At 40.6% G+C, this 13,718-nt stretch overlaps 1 pseudogene; it reads right to left on the bottom strand.

Annotated features, from left to right (window-relative positions):
* Positions 1–3,239: 3,239 nt before the first annotated feature.
* On the bottom strand, positions 3,240–3,554 carry LOC150018142 (NADH dehydrogenase [ubiquinone] iron-sulfur protein 5 pseudogene; annotated as a pseudogene).
* Positions 3,555–13,718: the final 10,164 nt, after the last annotated feature.

Below are 13,718 nucleotides of genomic sequence, written 5' to 3'. Positions count from 1 at the left end.
GCTGGGCCTGCCCCTACTCCGCTGCACCCTATTGGCCCGCTACTCTGAGGTCCCGCCCCAGTTTCAGGGTCATTGGCCCCTCGGGTCAGTTACCTCTGTCTTTCCTGTCAGAGTTCGTGGGTGGGGGTGGGTGCGGCTCGCTGGCTCTGGGCGAGCACCAGCCGGGCTGGCTGACATTGAGCCTGGAGGCCTTTTGCAGGTGTTGACATCAGGGCATTGATGACTAGTCAGTTCAGAGCATGCCTCCGTCGCGACTAGCCTGTTCTGAGGGTCTTTTTAGGAAGCAGGTCTGCGTATTTCAAACTAGAAAAACGGGAGTTTATCAACACTGCGGTCTTTAGCCGAACATGATAATCTTTAGAATCTCCACTAGAGAATTGATCTAGCAATATAAAAAATAACGTAACTACTCATCTGTTTATTCCTCCTGTTTCGAGGCATTTTTGTGTGTGACTCCTTGAAAGATGTGGTTACGCAATATTTAGGTAATCTGAGTTAATTACACATCTCTTTATCCCTTCCTGTCTTCCCAGACTGGTTACTTCCTGGCAATCACTAAGGATTCTCTGGTCTACAGTTGCCCAGGGATAGTACTTGCTGTTCAAGCTTTCTGTCTCCTCTACCTAAAATGAAGCAACTGATTGCCTATTTGCTACGTCAGTATCTATTCCTGTTTTCTTCTGAGCAGTTCCTTGCAACAGAGGACATATTTGGCCTCGGACTCTTCTAACGGCTGTCCGTAATTGTGATTCAGCCGTGGCAAGACTTACGGTCCTCATTCGCGTAGTAAGGCTCATTCATACAACAAGTATTTATTGAATGCCTGATACCATGTAGTATCCTAAACAATGGAGATGCATAGGTGAAAAGAACAAAGTATCTACCCTCCTAAAATTGACATTCTTGTGAGAGGGAACAGGAATAAGTACATAAATAATTTTAAATAACCATAAGCAAATGAAAATAAAAGTGTGTTATACAGAATGCTTGAGCACGGTGAGATAATTTAGCAGGTAAGAGATGTCAGAAAATGTCTCTTACAGACGATGACATTTGAGCTTCGATCAAATAAGGAAGTGTATTCTCTTTCTACTGCTGCTGTAACAAATTACCATGGATAGTGGCTTAAAACAATACGCATTTATTATCTTATGGTTCTTGTGCTCAGAAGCCCAAAGTGGATCTTCCTGGGCGAAAAGTGAGCTGTTGGTACAGCTCTGTTCCTTCTCGAGGCTCTAGGGGAACATCAGTGTTCTTGCCTTTCTGAGCCGTTAGAGGCTGCGCACATCCCCTGACTTGGGTCTCCTCCATTTGTCCATCTTCATCAGCAATAGCAGGCAGAGCCTTCTCACATTGACTCTATGTCTCCCTCTTCCATTTATAAGCTTCCCTGTGATTACATTGGGCCCATCTGGATAATTCAGGATACTCTCTCCACCTCAAAGTCAGCTGTTGAGCAACCTGAATTCTATCTGAAACTTTGTTTCCCCTTCCCTGGGAACTTAACAAGTTCACAGGTCTTAGGTATTAGGACAAGGGCATATGTGGGCTGAAGGAGGGCATTATTCTCCCTACTACAGGAGGGAAACCTGAGGAAAATCTGGAGGAAAATATTCCAAAGAGAGCAAAGATTCCCATACATAAGCAAGCCCTTTCCTCCTGAGAGTGTTTCCAGTCTCTCACTTGATGTAAGAAATGTCCAGATCTGTAAGAATTTTTATGAGTTTATTTGAGCCAAACTGATGACAATTGCTGGGAAGCAAAATCTTAACTGATTGAGAAAATGCTCCAGAGGATGGCAGTTTTGCACCTTATTTTAGTCATTAGAATCAAAGGAGAAGACGTAAGGGAGTTACATGATATCCACTGGTGGTAGATTATGTTGGTGGGAGAAAGCAAAGCAGGGAAATCTGTGGGATTCAATATAAAATAAAACAGACACATACCTCTTTTACATTGGTGGGTACAGGATAGTTAATAATATTTACAGCACATAGAGATGGTATGTGGGGAACCAGATAACAGTGGAGGGTTCTTTGGTCTCTGCACTGGTGGGAGATTGTGCCCTGAGGGGTCTGGAAAAAGGAGATTCCTGTGACATTCCAAAGATCTTATTATAGATGCAAAAAGACAGTTAACAGGCTCAGGTGAGGTAAAGATTCACCTGTGTCAAGAAAGATACCAGCCTAGGATGTAACTCCCTGCCATGATTCTCTTTTAGTTAGGAAGTGTTAATTTCAGGCCATTCTATGTGGTTACTTTAGGTCTCTTGAGTTTGTAAGGCCTCCATGCAGGCCTGCCCTGAATTTGTCAGGTTGAGTATGTGGCCCCTTTTTTGTTCACACTCTTTGTATATCTCTGACACAAATACACACTGTAAATGAAGACAGCTGTTTAGTTAATCTTAGTGTTCTGCTGCCTAACTGTTTTGCAAGCACTATCTGGTATGTGGACATCCCCCAAATCTGAAGGTTATGCTTCACAGGGCCCTGGCTGGTTTAGCTCAGTGGATTGAGCGTCGGCCTGCGAGCTAAGTGTCGCTGGTTCGATCTTCCAGTCAGGGTACATCAGAGAAGGAAAACTCTGACTCCAAAAAACCTCCGCTGCCTTGCGGCATACCTCTTCAGGGGAAAGGCTGAGGGAGTAAACCCCGACAGAAAATCCGGAGCCGGAGTCCCTAAGGCGGTTTGACGTTGTAGTCAACACCGGCAACTCCTGCGGCGCACCTGAAGCCAAGCTGTATTGACTCCGTCTTTCCCTTGGACCCTTCAGCTGCGAAGAGAGGGGGGGTCTACTGCATGGGCAACAGCAGACCCTCCATATTACCCTGCCCAGGCTCTGTAGCTTCAGCGTCATCGCAAGATGTCGATTCAACACGGGAGGAGACAGATACCGTGTCACTCCCGAGTCGGACTGCACAACCATTCTCAGCGGTGCAGATAGACTCATAAGAAGCTACACCATCGTCTCTCGAGACGGACGGCTGCCGACGATGCTTCACAGGATCTCCAAGTACAGAATATCAACCTATTGAAACAGGGTATGTTTCACAGGATTTTCAGCCATGAAATATCTGCCTATTGCCTACTACAAATGCCTGGTATATATTATCTTTAGAGATATACCTTATATTTCTTTCTTCTTTTGTTTTTTTTAGTATGGAGCAATCTTTTATTTTAGACACTTTCACAAAGAGGTTGTTAGTACATAAACTTTCCAGCTATCAGCAGCTGCTCTGCTCAGGGTCTAGGATCCCCCTTACCCAGGTGGTGGGGTGGAGACATGCTCTTCTCCTTTATTAGCTTATCCTGTTGCCTCATGATGGTGCTTAGCCGTTTCATCGTTTTCTGCTGAAGCACACGTTGTACAAAATCATCGTATTCTATCTTGCACTTCCTCTGCAAGAACACTACCAGTTCCATGTGCACATTTTATCCATCCTTTTCAAAGGCATGGCACCAAGATGGAGTCTGGTGAGGCTACTATGCACTTTGGATTGTCATCCAGTGGTGTAAGTCAATGCCTGGCCTTTTCTGTATATCAAAGAAAGGCATGGCATCCTGCCGTGGTGGACCTTGTCCATTTGCTGGCTGCGGGTACTGGATGAGCTCTTATATTTCTTTATTTTTTATTTTTTATTTTTTAGAGAGAGGGGAAGGGATGGAAAAAGGGAGAGAAACATTGACCTGGCCCGCAACCCAGGCATGTGCCCTGACTGGGAACCGATCCCGCAACCTTTCAATTCGGAGGCCGCGTTCAACCCACTGAGCTACACCAGTCAGGACTTAAATTTCTTATTAATCAAGAATCTTCTAGTGAAATGGAAAAATAATATGAGAGAGTACTGCTAAACTTGGTCCTCAATGACTTACCAAAGACCAGTGGAGATGACCAAGAGTGGATATTGGGACAGCGGGTGGGTCACAATGATACTGAGGCACCAGGAGCAGAGAAATATCACCTATGGGAAGCCTGAGGTCAGTCCTGCCTGCCTTCCCCAATGTCATCAGGCTTGTGGTGTCAGGTCTGGCCACAGCTGTTACATGGTATTGGTTTTCTTTTTAAGAGTGGCCCCCTTCTATCATTTATATTCACAAAGAATTGATTTCCCTTCCAAAAATACCCCACCATTTATTTAAATGAAGGACCATTCCTTCTTTGGCATTCTCCTCCTGGCTATAATTGCTGAACAGAGCTGGAATCCTGACAGCAGGCTAACTGAGGAGGAGATGGAAGCCTCCTCCCCTCCCCCAATGCCCCTTAGGCACGGTGGGAGGCGGGTCCTCAGAAATCACTGAACGTTTCTCAGAGCATGGATCCTTCCCTGTCATCACTTATCATGGTCTCTAAGTGCTCAGCAAAAAGAAACAGCTCGCTGAATTTGCCGTTAGTGTGATAGTGAACAATAATGTTTGTCTATGGAGTTTATCATGGCAGGGTTGTTTGGTGGAAAGGAAGTAAAGAATTTCACTGTTTCATGACAGAGACCCTGTCTTCAGTATGCAGGGTAGAGTGGGTGCCTGGGGAAATGTGAAAACCCTGTGTGTGCCTCTGACTTTTCTGTGTGCAGTAGCAATGGTTTCAATACAGGACAGCCTTGCTGGGCTGGATCAAAAGCCTTTTTCTTAACCTTTGGGAACTGTCCCTGCAGGGTTCATTCTGAGGACCAGTGTCAGATGAGAGTGTCTCCAGGGCTCCCTGCCAGTTCATGGATGGCTGTGACCTGAAACCCTGGCCTGAGCCCTGGGTGCTGGCCAGACAGTCCTTCCTCAGCACACAATGTTGCAGTGGACATATGTGTGCCTGCTTTGCACATTCCATTATCGGCACTCACAATTGTGTTTCAGCAGAAAGAGAGGAAGTGAGAGTCAGAGAAAGTGCCCAGCCAAACTATGCTGGACCATGAGGCAAAAGAAAAAAAAAATCAATAATACTGATCTTGGCTTATCAAAAATTTGATATCTTGTTTATCATGGATTTTCACATTAATTTTGATGTTAAAGTGTTACATGAGCATTATCATCTTCGTTACTGAGCTTTTTGGTGCCCCCTTAAATTTTGCTCCTGAGGTGAGGTGAATGCCTCACCTTAGTTCCATCCCTGGGAGATAGGGTACCAAAATATTTATTTTGATGACAAAGTGGTATGCGGGAACTGGGATTGCACACTTTGACTTCCTTATATCTGCTAAGGGCCAAGCAGTGAGGTAGGGCCGGCAGAGCAGTGGGACCTCTGGGTAGAATTTGAGCAGCCTTATGAAAGTCGTCCTTTGACCACTACAAAAGTCCCCATCTTGCCTGAAGTTCAATCTTTATCAATTAACTAATATGAGTTAAACATTCCCCAAAGTAGACTGAGATGAAAAATGCAGACCCTGATGGCAGAAAGTACAGTGGTAGGAAATTCCTAAAACTGCACTTAGAGCTGAATGAATTTATTTCAACGTGTTCTTAGAAGCAGGACAGAACGGGAGGTGTGATGCTTGAATTTTTGGAGGTGGTAGTGTGGTGAAGATGATGGTGAGGGGTATGGGGTTTCAAGAGAAAATTGCAGAAACGTAGAGGATGGTTTCAATGAGAAACTTCTTTCCTTTCACAATTTTTCCAAAGTCTGGATGGCCTTAGAGGGATCACATTCCTCCTGGGAGTCATTCCTGACCTTTCCTGGGAATGGTCAGCTGACTACCCCAGGCACTGCCTCTCCTCCAGCTCCCTCCTGGACCATCCTCTACTCATGCTATCTTCTAGCCTTTCCTTGAATTTAAATTTGTTAGATGTCTAAAGTGGATGAACACTTTGTGACCATCTTGTTGAAGACCCTCTTCTAAATGTAGAATCTGAGACTCAGAGGTGGTTGTCCAAGGTCACACAAGACAGAACCAGTGGAGCCAGAAATTTGGGCTCTGGACTTGTCCCGTGTTCTTTCAGTCATTCATCATAAAATTATTGAGTACTGGCGGTGCAGTGGTGAGCAAAACCAGTCATGATCCCCATTTATCTGGGATTTACAGTCGATTGGGTGATGCAAACATCAATCAAACAACCACAAAAGAATGTATCATTACAACCATTTAACGTTTCTGAAGTAAAGAACAATTCTACAAGCACATATAACCCAGATAATCTGGTCAGTGTCATGGGTCAGAAATTGCAGTCTGAGTAGAACCAGCTTATACCCAGGAACTTATCTTCCCCTGGGTCACGTTCACTGTGAGTTTTACTGAAATTCTTCTCAAGTTACTGGTCTTATATGGGATATTGTGTGCCAAGTAGGAAGGAAAAGGAAAGTGAATGTAACAAAATCTATTCTTTAAAGTTTTTGAGTAACACTCAGAGAGCCACTTCACTCTCAGTTTGAAGCATTCTTACTCCTGCTTTGCAAACGATTTTGATAAACATTCTTATATCATGCTTCTGAAAGCAGTAACATTGTAGAAGCAAAGCAAATGTAGATTGAATTAAACATGCTCATCAACAAAGATTACACTTAAGGACATTCTCACTTAAGAGTACAGAGGAAGTGTGTGGTGTATTTTTGGAAGATATGGCTAAGTTTCTAAAACAGAACTTAAAAGATTAACTTTATCTAGAAAATATGCTTCAGAAACTAATCTCTTGATGGGGATAATGAAGGACAATGATAATGACATGAAGCCTTATAGCAATAGCTTGTTGGTACAGTGGGCATGCGTGACCTCTCTCTTCCTGATTTTATAATACTCTCAAGTGACGTAAGAAAGAGAGTCATCTACCTTTACCTATGAGTCAAAAAATAGTTTTAAGCCCTGGCTGCTGTGGCTCAGTGGATTGAGCGTTGCCCTGCGAGCCAAGTGTTGATGGTTCGATTCCCAGTCAGGGCACATTACTAGGTTGCATGTCAGGTCCCCAGTTTGGGGCACGAGTGAGAGGCAACCACACAGTGATGTTTCCCTCCCTCTCTTTCTCCTTTCTCCTCTCTCTAAAAATAAAAAAATAAAATAACCAACCAAACAAATAAATAAATTATTTTAAAAAAATATTAATTTTAAGCATTGTGGAACATAATCTGAGCAAGTCTTTGATGTCATGTGCAGAACCTGTCCATTCCTTGGAGTGACCAATCAGGTTCATCATACTGCTTCTTGGGCTGTCATATTCAGTTCATTTTCTTCCAGCAACTTTGAAAATATCTTTCCTTCAGGATAGACATTGATAGGTACCTAGCAGCATAGGAGATTTATTTCTCTGAGATTTTGAAGACAAGCATTTTGAGTGTGATAATATTCCGGGAGTGGATAATATTGAGGGAGTGGATAATATTCTGGGACTGCAGGAGATGGAGGGCCACGTAGACTTCCCACAGAAACATCTAACTTTCTACTTCCTGCCTGTCCTCAAGCCTGCTCCAGACTACCTTCACTGAGAAGCCTTGTGCAAATGCTCTGGACCATAATGGCCTCCACACTTGAGATGCTCCAGCCTTTGCATTCCCTATCACTTAGGTCAGCTTTTACATTTCAGTGCCCTCTCTTTTTCATTTTTCCCGTAACAGGGAAGTGTCCTCTGTTAAGACTCCTCCCTTGAGGGCCCTCCGAGGAGTGTTTTATGCCAGTTTGCAGGTTCCAGAAGAAGCTGTGTTTTGCCTCTAGGTTTATTCATCAGCCAATCATGTTGGAAAGCCTGTCTATAGCAAGGCATTGTGCCAGCAGCAGAAAACTCATAATGAGAGGAGCATGGGCCCAGACACAAGCACTTCAGAGAAGCAGGAATAAGCCCTGCTGATATCTGGTGAAGGACATTGCACTCCTTCCTCCTTTTCCTGTATCTTCTGAGAATCATTCACTCATATGGGAGGCAGAGCAAGAATTTTTTTGATTATGTTTCGCACCGAATGACATGTCCTTGTACCTCTTGCCTACACTTCGAAAAGGTATAGAGTGACCTGGTGTTACAGAAAAGTAATATAAGGTTAACATGGCACAAAGTTTACAGTAACTTTAGAGGATTTCAGAATTGGAAAGAATATTAGGAAGCACTCAGTCCAATTCAAGCTACATTTTACAGATGTAGAAGCTGAGGCCCTGAGTGGACAAATGACTCACTCAAGGTCACACACTGAGTTGGTGGCAGGAACAAGACCACAATGTGCTGATTGGTAGGTCTTTGTTCTTTCTATTTTCTCAGTTGCCCCAACTGAGTGAGAAGGAGTTAAACCTAAGATTTGAGAATAGGAGGCACTTCAATGCAAAGTCAGTTCACACATGTTTGAGTTCCAATTTGAGCAAAATGGGTTGTTTTAAACTGTTTAAGCAGATTTATCAACACAGAATAAATTGAGTTGAGAGATTTTCTGCTGATGTGAAATATTTGGCTCTTTTACTTTGATCTAGTTAATTATTTAGGAAAATACAGGACTTACTCTAAAATCAGTGGGTAAATATACAATTTTCTGCTACAAAGCTGGAAGTTTCTCACACATTAGTGTCTTTGTGAAATGTATGTACTGTAATTGTATGTGTTATTACAATCAGTGTGGTCATGAAAGACATGACTGTATTTTCTTTTGAGCACAACCATTTTCCCAGAGAATGAGGTGTCTTAGCAAATATGCCAGAAAATTTAGAAGTCTGTTGACTAATATATTTTAGGAAATAGTCTATGGTGGAATTGCCTCAATGTTGATTTTTTTTTTGATTTAGATAAATTGGAAATATTATTTCTGAATTGAAGTTTAACAGTTTGTAGAAGATAAATTTCTAATTTTTGGTCTCGAGGTTTAGTTTCGGGACATCACATTTATATGTTGATATCTATATAATACAATCTTACAATTAGTCAAACTTTTATATATGTTTATAGTCAGACTTCCAAAATTTCCATGGGCTAAAGCTGTATAAAAAGTGGTATAATAAACATCTTTTTTAATACAGGATTCTCTGTGTTTGAGGTAATTTCCATGGTACAGATTTCCAAATGTAGAATTGTTAAACTTATCATTCAGGTTTCTGCAGAGAAACAGAACCAGCAGAATATAGATATAGATCCATAAGAGGAGTTTATTATAACAATTGACTCATGTGATTATGGAGGCCGAGAGGACCCATGATCTGCCATCTGCAAAGTGGAGAAACCAGAAAGCTGGTGATGTAACATAGTCTTATCCGAAGTCCTGAAAAACAGGAGAGGTATAAATCTGTGTCCAAAGTCCCAAGAACCAGGAGTGCTGGAGAAGATGGTACAGCGACAGCCATTGGAGTCACCACTGGTTAAGCTTCCCATAATCCACTGTTATTCTCCAAGATCCATCCATCTGCACAGTCCAAATAGGAAAGTTGAATAGAGATGTGTGGGAATCACACTCCTGCATTGTTCAAGTTCTTGGTAGTGGCTCTAATCTCTGTAATCCCTGCAAGGATACAGTATTGCTTTTGATTTACTATCTTTTTTTAGGTAGAGGCAATTCTAATGGCATTCACTTGGCCTTTCCCACCATAATAGCCCTTGATCCAGAGTTTAGGGAACCAATGTGGGGCTTCTGCCAGGTGGTAAGTATGTCTGTTTCAATGGTAAATTCTGGAAATGGGGAAATAACCACAGGATGGGTCCAAGGACCCACTAGACCCACTGTGAGATGGATATGAGCTAAAATTCCATAGATCACCTGACCTCCACATGCCCGCACTCTGATCGGAGGGCCACAGTGATGTTTCGGGTCCCCTGGAATTAGTGTCAGTTCAGTGGTTCCTAGGAGATCTGACTACTTACTTTTCCCCAGTGTACAATTATCCTGGTAAAAGGCCATGGGTCCCTTTGGGGAAGGCAGGGAGAGAGATGAACAGTATAAAATTTTGGTAGTGTGCCATGGTTCTTCATCAAGGAGACCCCTCCTTTATTCAAAGTGTCTGAGTCTCTAAATGAGCTCAAGTCTGAGAATTGACTGAGGGTCCATGTTTTAATGATTCAGGTCAGATTTTTGTTCATTTGACATAGGACTTTTCTACTTATACAGATCGAGTAAGAATTTGGTAGGATTCCTATCTAATATTTCACTTCTAGGAAACCCATGATTAACTAGGCAATACCAGGGGTCTGTGTGAGTCAGACTATTCTGATTGCTGTTTTGACACTGATGTCCATTAGAGTGACCTTGTCTACTTTGCTCTTGGCAGAAATTACCATGACTTGGCCCCCGCCACCCTGGGATCCAATTACTCCCCTTGCATTTAGGTTCCAGTTGAGTAGCTACAGTTCCCACCATAAGGTCTGGCCTACAAAAAAAGAGTGATCACAGAGCTTTTCGGGGCTCCCCTCACAATTTTATTTCCCCCACTGTTAGTGAGAGGTATGTCATCTAGACCTTTTCAATGGAAGTAAGTACATCTTAAACAACAAATTCAACATTCTGATCTCCTTAAGCCCCTGAGTCCCTTCCTCTACATTAAGCCAAGGAAGGTAGAGCATTTCCAGTTTGCTTGTGAAGGGCCATCTTTTTGGTTCACGTTTCAGCCAACTAAACAAACTAGTAGAGCTTTTTCTAACTACCTAGACTGCAATAGTAAATGCAGAATCTCTCTTAGTGAGCCTATATCAATAAATTTGGTCTTTTCCAACTTCATCCTCTCTTTCTACCATTATTCCACACCTTTAATATCTATTCCCAGGCATATTTCTCAGATTTCTGCTTATGTAAATTGGAAAATGCAAGTACTTATTTTGGACTGTAGCATACCTCCTCATGGGTCACACTTTATACGTCATCATTAGGGACCTGCTGAGACTTGAGTGTAGTTATAGATCTAAAAGAAAAGTGGGATGGTAGGGTTAGGTCCTAAGAAGAATGAGCGTTTGTCTTGCATGGCAACTGCCACAGGGGAGGCCATTATGGTTTCTTTGCCCTATGTAACTCTTCATCAGGCTGTTCATCTTTCATCATACCCTTTAATAAACTGGTAAACTCATTTCCCTGAGTTCTTTGAGTCTTTTTAGCCAATTAATTAAAACTGAAAAGGGGGTTGTGGAAAAATGATTTGCAGCCAAGTCAGATTGGGGACCTACTACTTGTGATTGGCATCTGAAGTGGGGTAGGAGCAGTCTTGTTGGACTGAGCTCTTAACCTGTGGAATCTGACACTGTCTCCAGGTAAAGAGCATCAGAATTGAGTTAAATTGTAGGACACCCAGCCTATGTCACAGAGAATTGTTTGGCTGAGGAAACCCCACACATCTGGTGTCAGAAATGTTGCTGGTGTGGTCGCAGTGTGAGAGTAAAGGAGACACAAAGAGAAAGAACTGAATTTTTTTTTTCAAGTACACTGCCAGATCACTGAGCAGAACTTCCATTGGGGTGTTCTGCTACCTGGATTAGTTGGCTCCCCAAGGACAAATGCCATAGTTTTCTCTGGTAATATCCTAATATACAGCAGGCTAGCAATCATTTTATTTTCTTTCTACTTTTTCTGTCAATAAGCCCCTCGATAGAAGGCTTTTGGCTTTCTCTTTCAAAAACCATAATCTCTGTACAGTTTGGAACACACCAGTTAATTAGAGATATTCAAATACTGCCAAGATAGAGGAAGGACCAGATTTATTAAAAATTGTCTTGCTCACACATGAATTGATTCAAAAATGGTATTTTAACCTTAGCACTGAAATACAAATTTACAGTAACTATTATCCAAGGGAAATGAAAAAACACATTTTGGCTACTTGATATATTACTCAATTTTAGAACTTCATAAAAAGCTCATAGCTATGAATCTAGTGATTTCTTAGAACTTACACATGATTTAAAATAAAAGGTAATCACTTATTTTGTCTCTGTAAAGTTGTTTGTGTGTGTGTGTTCCTGTGGTAGTGGTATTAAATATCTGAAGAAAAGAAATTATTTAAAATATATGTAGTTAATTCTCTCAGATTATTTTAGAGTATATTATAAAATTGAATGCTTTATAACTAAATTTTGAGGATTGGCCATCACTGCCTAACTAAAAGTTATGAAAATAGTCAAATACCAAAGTGCGTGTAAGATAGTTATGGACGTAATATCTTTGCTATTAAAACAACCTCTTAAAAATGTGTATAAAAATGCTTGAAATTATCAGAAATATTAAACAAAATACATGAGTAAGTATATAACTCATTAAAGAATAATTACAACTGTTAAACAAATAAAATGAAAATGCATGGCTTTATTCATGGTAATAAATATCAAATAAAACATTTATGAAATTCTTAGTAGCTTTATTCAGAAAAGACAAAAATGAGACTTGGCCCAGGTATTCAACAACAAGAGAATCAATAAACACCTGTGGTCCATGGAATACAGTTCAGCAGTAAAAAGGGAGATGAAAACATGCTGGTTTATGAAACAAGAGGGATGAATCTCAAACACATTATGCTGTGTGAAAGAATCCTGACCCCAAAGAGTACATACTGTATAATTTCATTGACATGAACATCAATACACTCTGATTTAAAACATTGGAAACATTGGTTGTCTCTGGGAGAAGGGCAGGTATTGGGGGCAGGGTTTAATGAAAAGAGACATGAAGCAGCTTTTCAGCATCATGGTAATATCCTGTATCTTGATAGAGGTTTGTGTCACATAGGTAAATGTGTTTGCCAAAACTTATAAAATGATACACTTAAGATTTATGCATTTAATTGTATTTAAATTTTACGTTAAAAAAGACCAGTCAACAAATATTGAATTCTAATAATACGCATACTGAAGTGCTGAGAGGGAAAGTATACAGTTCAATACTTTGAAATGAATTAAAAATAATATGTATTGATGGGTACACTGAAGGAAGAATAGATATTTACATATGTGTTAAAGCAAATATAGCAAAATTTTTCTTATAAACTCAAGCTCTTGGGCACATGGATATACACTGTTTAATCCTCTCAAAACTTCTGTAGGTTTTACTTTTTTCTTAGAATATTTTTTACTAAAAGAACTCTGAAGTACTATTTTGCCTACTAAATGGGCAAAAAAATATTAAGTAAATTTAACAATTATTTTTAAAAATATGAGCAAAAGTTTTAAAGAAAATAATGCACAGTAATGGCCCTGATCCTGCCTATAGGTGTGTAATTGATGTAATTTTTTGGAAGGTACCTTGGCAATTTGAATACATATTGATTATCTGTGCCTTTGGTGCCATATACAAGAAATAACTGCCAAATCCATTGTCATGGAGATTTTGTACTATGCTCTTCTAAGTGTTATATTGTTTTAGGTGTTACATTTAGGTCTTTCATCCATTTTGAGATGATTTTTGTGAATGATGTAAAATATGGGTTCAATATCATTTTTCTGCATGTGGTTATCCAGTTTTTTTCCAACACCATTTGTTGAAGGGATTATTATTTCCCTATTGCATCTTCTTAGCTCACTTATGTGGGGGTTTGATTCTGGGCTCTGTATTCTAATGCTGTTGGATAAAATATTCTATTGATGTTTCTTAGGTCCATTTGGTCTAACGTTTGGTTCAAGTCCATCATTTCTTTGTTGATTTTCTGTCTGGATGATCCATCCATTGTTGAAGGTGGGATATTGAAGTCCCCAAATATTACTGTATCATAGTCTACTTCTCTTTTCATAGTTATTAATATTTGCTTAATATATTTGGTGCTCCAATGTTGGGTGCATATCTATTCATGATTGTTATATTTTCTTGATGAATTGACCCTTTGTAATTATATAATGACCTTCCTTGTTGCTTGTTACCATTTTTGT

Source organism: Furipterus horrens, unplaced genomic scaffold, assembly GCF_987537825.1.
Source record: "Furipterus horrens unplaced genomic scaffold, mFurHor1.1.pri manual_scaffold_2, whole genome shotgun sequence".
In the NCBI taxonomy this organism is placed as follows: domain Eukaryota; kingdom Metazoa; phylum Chordata; class Mammalia; order Chiroptera; family Furipteridae; genus Furipterus; species Furipterus horrens.
This window is presented reverse-complemented; position numbering and strand designations above follow the sequence as displayed.